Source organism: Panthera leo, chromosome A3 (assembly GCF_018350215.1).
Source record: "Panthera leo isolate Ple1 chromosome A3, P.leo_Ple1_pat1.1, whole genome shotgun sequence".
Taxonomy (NCBI): Eukaryota; Metazoa; Chordata; class Mammalia; order Carnivora; family Felidae; genus Panthera; species Panthera leo.
Genome location: NC_056681.1, coordinates 55,669,289 through 55,681,272, shown reverse-complemented (window position 1 = coordinate 55,681,272; position 11,984 = coordinate 55,669,289).

The window sequence follows — 11,984 nt, the reverse complement described above, 5'->3', positions numbered from 1 at the left end:
TGTTTATGCACGCTTCCCTCAGGACACTGCATATGGTGAACTTCCTTCTCCACTCAGCAGCCCATTACACCCTCTCTTTTTCATATCCTGCCCCCTTTCAAGTGTGTATCCTTTTTCCTTTGAAGGACACTGATACTTCCCACAATGGTTTTCAAGTTGAAATATGAAGCTTAAAACTTTCCTTCATTTTCCTCCCCCTCCCCCTTCTGTACTTCCCTTCTGTGTTTATTAAAATAATATCTCTCCTCTCTCCCTCTTTCTCTCTCTCTCTCTCTCTCTCTGTCTCACACACACACACACACACACACACACACACACACACACGAGTGCGCACGCACACACACACACACACACACACACATCCACAACTCCTGAGCCGAGCTCAAGTACAAAGAGAATGGCCATCGACTTTTCATCCCATCTGCCTAATTATCAGGTAAGACAATGAACAATCTCAACAGAGAGGAAGGACACAGGTGTGGTTGGCAGTAGCCAAATACAATTTCATTCTTTTAAAAGGAAGTCAAAATATCATAAAGACTGTTTGACACAGGGAAATCATTTCTTAATCCAAAGTTCGATTTTTCCCCCCATCCCCTTCATTTTTTTCCTCCTCATCTTCTTTGACCTAGTCTGTTTCCTAAAATGTTACCTGGAGGGTATTAGTCATGAGTCTTCAGAGAAATAGAACCTACAGTGCATACGTAGGGAGAAAGAGAGATTTTAAGGAATTGGCTCATGAGATTGTGGAGGCTGGCAGCCTGGAGACCCAGGGGAGTCCCAATCCAAAGAAAATTTGCTGGTAGGGTTCCTGCTCGCTCAGGGGAAGTCAGACTTTGTTCTGTTAAGGCCTTCCACTGATGTGATGAGGCCCACCGACTCTAATGCCTAAGTAAAACAGGCTTTACTCAAGGTCCACTGATTTCAATGTTAATCTCATCCATAAAAAAATACCATCGCAGAAACATCCTGAATAATGTTTGGCCAAATATCTGGATGTGATGGCCCAGCCATATGAACACCTAAAATTAACCGTGGGGATTCCCAAACCCATGTTCTATGGAACACTAGTTCCTTAGATTAAACACTGGACTGAACAGATTTCTCTCCCAGGTATTCCGTTTTATTCTTAAAAGGGGGGAAAATGAATGTTAACTTGATGAGCACCTTCTGGATGTCAGCTGCCCAGCATTCATTATCTCATTCAATTCTTAGAGCAATGTTATAAAATAGATATCATTATCCGAGTTCTTGATATGACTAACCTCTTAAAGAAAATAATATATTAATTAGAACTGCCACTGTTTTCCAACCTCACACTTTACGAAAAAACAGTGAGTCCAACTCCATTAAAGTCTTTGCTGTTAGACAAGCCACTTTTGAATCATCTAAATTAGTATGGCTGTGCACATCACCTCTTACTTACTTCCAATCTGGTTGAGCTACAGAATCTTTGATCCATTATCCCAATCCACAGAACATTAGAACAGTTGTTTATCTAGCCCACGGAAGTAGCTTTGTCTTAGATTTTATGAATTATCATTTGAAAGTTCATAAGCTAATAAGGTAATAATAGAAAACTCTTCGCTTACCTCTCCAACTATCAAAAGCCAGAACTAACTGAAGTGGTTCCAGGCTGTAAAGTTTTCCCCAAATGGTACTTGGTCGGAAAAAAAGAAAAAAGAAAAGTGATTGACAGACATCTAGTGGAAAAAACAAAAGAAAGTCTAGCAAAGAGTGAAATAGAAGGCAACTGCCTGGGTTTTTTTTTGGGGGGAGGGTTGCTTAGAGTGATAATTTGGTGTTGATGTGGAAGAAAGAGCGATTCTGCCTTATATTCGGGCACATATGGTAACAGATTTGATCAAAGTCACATAGCAGCTTAGCTGCTGCTGGGTCAACACACCCTTTAGCCTGGAGGGTCACCAGGGGTAAAGCAATGCCTAGAGTTTTCATGGCAGGAGCTGGGAGGGCCAGAAGAAAAACAAGAGAAACTGATGGTGAGGAAAAGGACAAGAGGAGAAGAGTAGCAAAGCCCCCTAATGCTGAGGACACTAGGTGAGAAACTCCAAGGTCAAGGGCATCTCTGCCAAGTTAAATTCTCAAGAGCAGGGTTCCACAACTAGGGCCGGAAGTCAAACCTGGCTCGCCGCTCATCTTTGTAAATAAAGTTTTATTGGAATACAGCCATGCCCATTCACTCATGTTCTGTCTACGGCGGTTTCCCCTACAACCACATAGCTGAGTGGTTATCACGGAGGTCATGTAACTCTTAAAGCCTAGGTACCTACCATATGGCTTTTGACAGAAAGGTCTTCCAGCCCCTGGCTAATGCAAAGCCAACACACTAAGGGTGCCCATCTTCATGGACAAGTTCCACACCCTCTGCCATGGCCTTTGTGGCAGACCCTTATAAAGACAGCCCATGTGCATTCCGCGGTGATTTTCTTTTTAAGACACCCTATCAACTTGTGTGGAACAGTTCGTGCTTCCCCTGATCTTAACCAGTTGACTACCAAGAAAATTAACTTGTTTCGTGCGATTTTCTGGGTAGTTTTACCGGGCTCGCCTGAGTTGGCGCAGGCCTCCTCGGCCAACTGCAGGGAGCCAAGGGCTGTGTCAGTGGGAGAGCCAGGCCTCTCCTCACGGTGGCCCCATCCCGGGCTTCGTCCTGCAGCTGCTTCAGGGCAGACTCTGGGCATGCATTCACCAAGTTTCTACGTGCTCCACATCGGCCAATGTCCCAAACAAGCCACCTGGCCAAGCACCGAGGCACTGCGGAAGCCACCTCGCCCCTGCCTCTCGAAGGCAGCCATTTCCAGCGCAGGAATGTTCTCCTGTGCCCCACCCTATGAATGGGTGTGACTACTGGACTGTTAACGATCCTCCTCTTTCAGCTTTGTAGGAAAGCTCATTAACCTGCCCAGGATGGTGGCCAAGAGAGGGTGGAGAAGGACGTCAAACCCAGCGGCCATGCTCCAGCGCCCATCCTACCCCTACCGCAGCCTCTGCAGTGAGTTATGGCCAACGGAGTCCGAGTGAGTTTGGCATTCGCTTCTTTGCCTGGGAGAGCATTGGCCACGCAGCAGTGCTGGTGGCAGGCCCTGGAATCTAGGACGGTGGTGAGTGTGCTGGCCCGAAGGGAACTCAGCACAAAGCCAGGCCACCTTCCCCCCTCTGCCTGTCAGGACCACAACTAGGCCACTCAACAGCCTGGGACTTACTTTTCTTGCCAGCACTCGCAGGATGCCAAAGTCTTCGGAGAAGGGTCTCATGGGTATGCACGAAATTGGAAATGAACCAGGGGCGCCTGGGTGGCTCGGTGGCTCAGTCGGTTAAGTGTCCGGGAACGGCCCGGGTCATGATCGCACGGTTCATGAGTTTGAGTCCCATGCACATCGGGTTTGGTGCTGTCAGCACAGTCTGCTCAGATCCTCTATCCCTCTCTCTCTCTCTCTCTCTCTCTCTGTCTCTCTGCTCCTTCCCTGCTCACTCTCTCAAATATAATAAATTTAGGGGCGCTTGGGTGGCTCAGTCGGTTAAGCGTCTGACTTCAGCTCAGGTCATGATCTGATGGTTCGTGAGTTCGAGCCCCGCGTCAGGCTCTGTGCTGACAGCTTGGAGCCTGGAGCCTACTTCGGGTTCTGTGTCTCCCTCTCTCTCTGCCCCTCCCCTGCTCACACTCTGTCTCTCTTCTCAGAAATAAATAATAAACATTAAAAATTTTTTTAAATAATAATAATAATAAATTTTAAAAATTTTTAATTGGAAATTAACTCCAATCTAGTTTCCTCTCAGAGAATGGGACCTCTCCAGGCCCAATACCAGTTAGCACTAGTCTCTATTTGCTCTGGACTTTCCCCGTTTGGGAGGGTCCACAAAGCCCTAGGAAGTCTCCCCGGGGAATGCCTTGTCCTGGGCAAATCAGGATGGTTGGTCACCATGGTTACTGGACTAGTCTTCTCTCTGCTTAGGAATCTCAGAAAACATCCGGTCCCTGGCTGAACAAGTGATGGAATGATAAAAGATCTCCGTGATTTTTAAAAAAAAAATTTTAATGTGTATTTTTTTTTGCGAGAGAGAGACAGAGAGAGAGTGAGCCAGAGAGGGTCAGAGAGAGGGAAAGACAGAATCTGAAGCAGGCTCCAGGTTCCCAGCTGTCAGCACAGAGCCCGATGCGGGGCTCGAACTCACAGACTGTGAGATCGTGACCTGAGCCGAAGTGGGACGCCCAACCGACTGAGCCACCCAGGCATCGCAAAGATCTCCTTGATTGATTTTTGTTCACTCTATCTTCAGAGCCGAGTACATAGCATTTGGCATCAAATAAGGGCTCAAAAACTACCTGGTGAAGGGCGCCTGGTTGGCTCAGTCGGTTAAGCATACTACTTCTGTTCAGGTTATGATCTCGAGGTTCGAGAGATCAAGCCCCACGTCGGGCTCTCTGTTGTCAGTACGGAGCCTGCTTTGGATCCTCTGTCTCCCTCTCTCCCTGCCTCTACCCAGCTCGTGTTCTCTCTCTCTCTCTCTCTCTCTCTCTCTCTCAAAAATAAATAATCATTAAAAAAAAAACTACCTGTTGAATATATGAGCATGTAAATGTGTGATTACATGATTCTAGCTCAGAGGAGGTAGCCCCTGCTTCCTACTACCCAAGAGCATGGGTGACACCATGGAAACCCAGGAACTTGACACAGCATTTGCCCCAGAATGTGCACCAAAGAAACTTTACATCCGGTTCCTTCTAAAACAAGGAGGACTGGACAAAGTGACTAGTTGATTCAAGTAATTCAAGTCTCATTCAAATAAACAAAGTTTATTAGAATCACTTAAAGTCCTCTTGAACTTCTATTTAGCGAAATTCTCAGCCAACACTTTTATGAACCCAGAAAAATCATGGTTTGTACAATGGAACCACCTTAACTTAAACTTTGTGAATTTTTACACTTCAGGGAAATGCTTCATCAGTGAGCAGCTATTTTAGTCTCAGTTAAAGCTATGAAGAAGCCAAAGAGATTCTTAGCTGGAGGGGAAGGGAAGGACTATGGACTGAATGTTTGCGCCCCCTCAATTCATCTATGGAAGCTCAAATCTCCAGTACAATGGTATCAGGAGGCAGGGATTTGGGAGGTGACTAGGTCCCCAGAGTGGGGCCCTCAAAAATGGAATTAGTGCCATTAACACCGTTAGTGAAGAGATAGAGAGAGATAGAAGAGATAGAGAGAGAAGAGATAGAGAGAGATAATCTCCTCTCCCCTATTTGAGGAGACAGCAAGAAGGTGGCTGTCTGCCAACCAAGAGGAGGACTCCCATTAGCAGCTAAATAGTCTGGCACCTTGACCTTGGACTTCTTAGCCTCCAGAACTGTGAGAAATAAGTTTCTGTTGTTTACACCACCCACTGTATGGTATTCTTTGGCAGCCTGAGCCGACTGAGACAGGCAGTATAATCCAGTAGTAAAAAGCAAGCATCCTGAAGTAGAGAAAATTGTCATTGAACTCTGGCTTTGCCACATTCTGGCCGTGGGAACTTGGGCATAGCATCTGACTTCTCTAAGCCCTTGTTTGCTCACTTACAAATGAAATTGGCACTTCCCCGTCGTTTGGAGCTGTAGTGACAATTCAGCATGATGCCTGAGGATAGTCCAGAACATTCCAGGATATTCCAGTGAGCCTGAGGAGGGTCCAGAAACAATTATCCGTAGCCCTACTTTTGCTCCCAGAAGTTACCGAGTTTGCACAGGATGCTATCTGCTCGCTCACCTAATACTGGAAGTACTCAGCTCGACACCCAGTGAGTGCTCCATTAGGCACCGTGGTTCAATGTACTAAAATTTTCCCAAACTTTGCATGAACTTCTAAATGTGTACACCTCTCAAAGCTATTTTTAGCATAGCGAAGACAAAAGGATATGAAAGAAAAGTTCGAGATTGTGCGACATCGCCGTGTTGTGCGGGCACCAGAGCCTGAAAACTAAAATGGCGCTTTGGGAAAAGGGAAAAAACGGTAATGGCCACCTCCGTTGGTATGGGCATAACACGCTATTAATGGTCGCATGGGACCATCTATGTGCCAGGAGCTGTTTAAGGTGTTTTACATGTATTGACTTCTCCACATCCTCACACAAAGGCACTTCCACTGTCACCCCCATTTTATGGGTGGGGAAACTGAGGCACAGAAGGTCACCCAGGAAGTAAGCGGCAAAGCTAGGCTTGGAACACAGCCAGTCTGCCTCCAGAGTCTGTGCTTTGACCCTCCTGAGTCCATTCACCATGTAAATCTTACCGTACGGGTTGTTGTGTCCAAGATTGGGAAAACATAAAATAGGAGACTTTTCTATATAAAAGAGCTTTTGGGGCGCCTGGGTGGCTCAGTCGGTTAAGCATCCAAGGGCGGCTCAGGCCATGATCTCACAGTTCATGAGTTCCAGCCCCGCGTGGGGCTCTGTGCTGACAGCTCAGAGCCTGGAGCCTGCTTCGGATTCTGTGTCTTCCATTCTCTCTCTCTGACCCTCCCCCACTCATTCTCTCTCTCTCTCTCTCTCTCTCTCTCTCTCTCTCAAGAATAAATAAACATTTAAAAATTAAAAGGGGCGCCTGGGTGGCTTGGTCGGTTAAGCGTCCGACTTCGGCTCAGGTCATGATCTCACGGTCCGTGAGTTCGAGCCCCGCGTCGGGCTCTGTGCTGACAGTTCAGAGCCTGGAGCCTGTTTTGGATTCTGTGTCTCCCTCTCTCTCTGCTCCTCCCCTGTTCATGCTCTGTCTCTCTCTGTCTCAAAAAAATAAATAAACGTTAAAAAAAAAAATTTTTAAAAAAAAAATAAATAAATAAATAAAAATAAAAATTAAAAAATAAAAATTAAAAAAAAAAAAAGAAAGAAAAGAGCTTTTGTGGCCCTCTATCTGACACCATTGTGACCTCTCAGAGTCCTTTTTTTTTTTTTTTTTTTTTTTTTTTTTTTTACTTCTTTTCAAGCACTCACCTATGTTCCAAGATAGTCGAGGTTCTGGAGAGATAGTCTGATTGGCTGGAAAAAATGAGTAATTCGCCCTCTTGAAAATCAGCATATTTTACCCAAGGGAGGTTTCAGAATATCTTACCTCTCTATAAGGCTGATCGTTTTTCTCGTAACTACCTGGGTTTTTTTTTTTTTTTTCAGTCACACCTAGAGAAGACACGAGCTCCACTCTAAGATAATAGGAATGGCTCAGATTCTACTCTCATTAATATAATGATTCCATAACACAATGACAGATAAAAGAACTTTCTTTTTATTCTACTCAAGGCTGGTTTTACATAAAAATAGACCATAACTCAGAGTCTGTAATGTCTATGGAAAGGTTATACTCGTTACCATCCAAATAGGCTGAGCTAATAAAAATTATATTTGTTACAATCCAAATAGATTAACCGGCCTTAAGGGCTTAGCTATGTATTACACTTTTCAATTTTCTTATAATTAAATTAACATAAAATAGTCTTCACAAATAAATGGCTGTTTCAGAAATAGTTAAGCTCTGTTTAACAAAAATAGCCATTCTATTGACATGTACAGGCACTCAGGTAGATCTGGAAAGCGGAAAGAGGCACTTCTCTGTAGAGTGGACTCGTGGTCGAGACATTAGCAGAAAGATCTCTCTCATTTGTCCTGCTGAGACCACGGGCACCCCAGCTAGTGGCCCAGTACAAAGCCAGGACCAATGTCACGGGCACCACCCACCTGCTCTTGCCGGGTTCTCCCAGCCATCAGCCAGTGGGCACGACAGGTGGGACCGAGAGCTGCACCTGGGTTTTGTGCCAGTCTTGCAGCTTATTAATAAAAGTTCTGCTGCCATTTTCTTGGCTTGTCTTCCCGTTTCTTCTCCAGAAGCCTGAACCTCTAGATATTTGCCTTCTGGCTAGAAATCCTGCTCAAATATTGCTTCTATTTGCAAAATCCATTATCCTGGACCTTTCCCTTTTTTGTCCAGGTGCCATTTTATGACTCTCTCCCAGGAGTGCTCACATCATCGAATAAACAATGATGATTGAAGCCCTTCGGCTGAAAAAGTCTTGAACAGAAGAGTTGAGGCCCCTGAACTGGTTGAACTGGTTGAAGTTCTTGAGTGTCAGGAGCTGCGCAAAGCTAATTAATTTCAGGTCCGCCTTTTGTTTTCTTCTACAAATGCCCTCAGAAGTGATAAAGAAACGGAACAAGTTGTGGAGCTTTTGCCATTGGAAGCAATTGGCAGCCTAAGTTTTCTCAGTTCTAGAAGTCAAAAGGGAGATGACACAAGGAAAAGAGATGGGATCCCTCTTCGCACTGGCTGTGGGCTCAGGTGCCAGGGCGGGTGTTAGGCTCCACACCTTTACGTGCTTCATCCCATTCAATCCACACACCTTCCTGAGTACCGGGGAAACCTTCCCAGTTTAGAAACGGGGAAATAGAGGCTTGCAGAGCTAATGTGAGTCAGAGCAAGTTTCGCCAACCCAGAAAATGGTGAGACCCCGGGTATGGGCCTGGAAAAGCCTGAGTTGGAGTATTACCAAAAGCTTGAAGCCGAGTGGCCACCAACAGTCAAATCTGTGTGCAGGGGCTCTGGTGGGACTCTGAACTTGACAGGATGGTCAGGTGCCATCAACCATGAGTGCCCTACTTTGAGCTCGGTGGTTGGACTGCAACAGTGAAAGGCAATCAAATAAAACTCTATGATGATATAACATAAACACTCACACCAGCAGCACCCCCCTCCTTGAATATTATTGTGATTAACTCCTTGAAAGTAAATAAAACTTGGGAGATATCTTGAGCATATCCGGGCAGATGGTGTAGGCTCTTGAAATCTCTGCATGCCCCCTGCTGCTGCCTACCTTTGGGGTGACTTAATCCTCATGAGCGCCTCCACGAAAGGGTGTGCAAGAAAAATAGAAATGAGGCTCAAATGAGTCAATTTTGCGGCACATCGGCAGCTTTTGTTGGAGCCTTGATGAGGAAAGAGGTCAAAAGTAATGGTGTAATAAGAAAAACAAATGATCTGTGGAGCTCATCTATTTATGGCACCCCATCCCCATCATCGCGGATGAGCAAAAACCTGGCCATACACTTACGAAGATTAAAACCACTTTAATTCAAGGTACCCCAGCAAGGTGAGGAGGTGAGAAACACTGTGATTTGCATTTTATAGCTCTCCTCCACCTTCAGCATGTGTGGTAGTGAGGGTGTTCATCCTTGTCTTCCAAGTGCCTGGCACGAAGTAGATGCTCAACAAAAGGTATTTGGAAAGCCCTAGACACCTATCACATTCTGCCCTGGTTTTCAAAGTTGGCTGCGCATTGCAATCAGCCGGGGAGCACTGAGAAATGCTGAGGCCTGGATCCTGATGGGGTTCAGGAAACACCACCCCCAAAATATGGCACCTCGACAAGTGAACATTTTTCCACAACGGTTGACTCTTTATGAAACCTACCATAAAAATGCTTAGGTTGAACTGTTTTTCGTGTCTTCCTTTCCTTGGGAAGCCTCTCACATCATGTAAAACTTACACTAAATAAATGTGTGTGCTTTTCTCGCATTCTTCTGTTTCTGTCAATTCCAGTGGTAGATACAACCAGGAACCCTAAGAGGGTGGAGGAAAACTCTTCCCTCTCCTACAGTCCATCAACAGATTCTGAATTAATCCGTGTCGGGTTGGGCCTGGACACGGGGATCTTTCAAAGGGTCCCCAGAGACCCTAACATGCAGCAAAGTTCAAGAGTGACATGAATCATCTGGGTGCCTGGAAGGCAGTGTGACAGGAGTCAAGCGGGGCACGTACAAGGCTATGTGCCAGATAACCTCACCAAGTCAGGAGATGAGGATCAGGAAAGGAGACCCAACTGACAAGGCAGTGAGTGGGTGAGATGGAAGGAAGGAAGGAAGGAAGGAAGGAAGGAAGGAAGGAAGGAAGGAAAGGAGGATGGAAAGAATGGAGGGAGGAAGGGAGAAAAGAAGGGAGGGAGGAAGGGAGGGAGGGAGGAAGAAAAGGAAGGAAGGAAGGAAGGAAGGAAGGAAGGAAAGGAGGATGGAAAGAATGGAGGGAGGAAGGGAGAAAAGAAGGGAGGGAGGGAGGAAAAAAAGGAAGGAAGGAAGGAAGGAAGGAAGGAAGGAAGGAAGGGAAGGAGGATGGAAAGAATGGAGGGAGGAAGGGAGAAAAGAAGGGAGGGAGGAAGGGAGGGAGGGAGGAAGAAAAGGAAGGAAGGAAGGAAGGAAGGAAGGAAGGAAGGAAGGAAGGAAAGGAGGATGGAAAGAATGGAGGGAGGAAGGGAGAAAAGAAGGGAGGGAGGGAGGAAAAAAAGGAAGGAAGGAAGGAAGGAAGGAAGGAAGGAAGGAAGGAAGAGAGGGAGGAAGGGAAGGAGGATGGAAAGAATGGAGGGAGGAAGGGAGGAAAGAAGGGAGGGAGGGAGGAAAAAAAGGAAGGAAGGAAGGAAGGAAGGAAGGAAGGAAGGAAGGAAAGCAAGCCTGGGACACTCAGACAAGAAGTGAATGGGATGCAACTTGGTTCAGAGCCCGAATGCCTAGTTTTGAGCTATTTCTGATAGACACCAACACAGAGAACAAATACTTGTGTCATTTGTGCGCTTCCTAAACAACCAGTTCAGAGGCCCCACACTGGAGAATTGAAATGGGTTAGCAGAAAACGTGCGGCTTTAAAGACCAAGTAGGCTCCAATTCCAGCTCTGCTCTGTCACCCTCAGAGCCCCACTGACTCAGGGGTATGTTGGCGGACTCCTGTCAGCCTCTCAGGTTGTGGTTAGCATAATGGACTGAATGTTGTGTCTCCTCAAAATTGATATGTGGAAACTGCAACCCCCAGCGGGATGGTATTTAGAGATGGGGTCTTTGGGAGATATAAGGTCATAAAAGCGGAGCCCTCGTGATGGGATTACTGGCCTTTATAAGTGGCCTTCTTATAGAAGAGGACCCCTCTCCCTCCCTTTCCCCCTCTCCTCTCCTTCTCCCCTTTTCTCCCCGCTCCCTCTCTCTCTCTCTCCATGTTCACACATTGAGGGGAGGCCATATGAAGACCTACCGAGAAGTCAGCCACCTGCGACTCGGGAAGAGAGCCCTCCTCAGGCAGGAGCCGAGTCAGCTGGCACCTTGATCCTGCACTTGAAGCTTCCAGAACTTCCAGAAGCGAATGCCTGCTGTTTAAGCCCCCCAACGTGCGCACTCTGTTATGCCAGACTGAGCAGACTAAGACAGAGGGGGGTCTACAGGGGGAGTAGGCACACGGTGGGCACCCCGCCCAGGCAGCCTGGCCCGATACATACACGCAGTATTTGCACGTGGGTATATACCTTTGCACACGCACCACCTTCCAAGCTCGTGCCGGCACAAAAAAGTCTGAGAGGCCGTTTTGAGGCCGCCTTTGCCAAAAACCACTTCCTTTGTCCACACACATCAGGCCAGGGGAAAAAGGCCTTCAAGCAGGGTCTCAGAGAGAGAAAGAATTGGGTCAAGGGTGAGGAGGAGTGGTTCCTCAGAGTCCCTGTCTTAGTTTGCTCCAGCTGCTGCAACAGAAACATCAAAAACTGAGGGTCTTATTGCCAACCTATTGCCGAGATTTCTGGAGGCTCGGACATCCAAGATCATGGTGCCGTTAGACTCAGTGTCTGGTGAGAGCCAGCTTCCTAGGTCACGGACAGCCCTCTTCTCCCTGAGTCCTCACATGATGGGAGGACTCCCCCTAGCTCTCTGGGGTCCCTTTTATAAGGACGCTAATCCCATTCATGATGGCGCCGCCCTCATGACCTAATCACGTCCCCAAGGCCCTACCGTCACATTGGGGATTAGGTCTCAACATACGAATTTTAGGGGAACACTGACATTCAGACCATAGCAGCCTTCAACAAAGCAGAACTTCCCCACCCCACCCCTCGTGGTGGCCGTCAGCCTCACACTCCCACAGCATGAGACAGCAAGGCCCCTAGAAGCCCCCAGCAGCTTCCAGCGGCACCTGCTGGGAG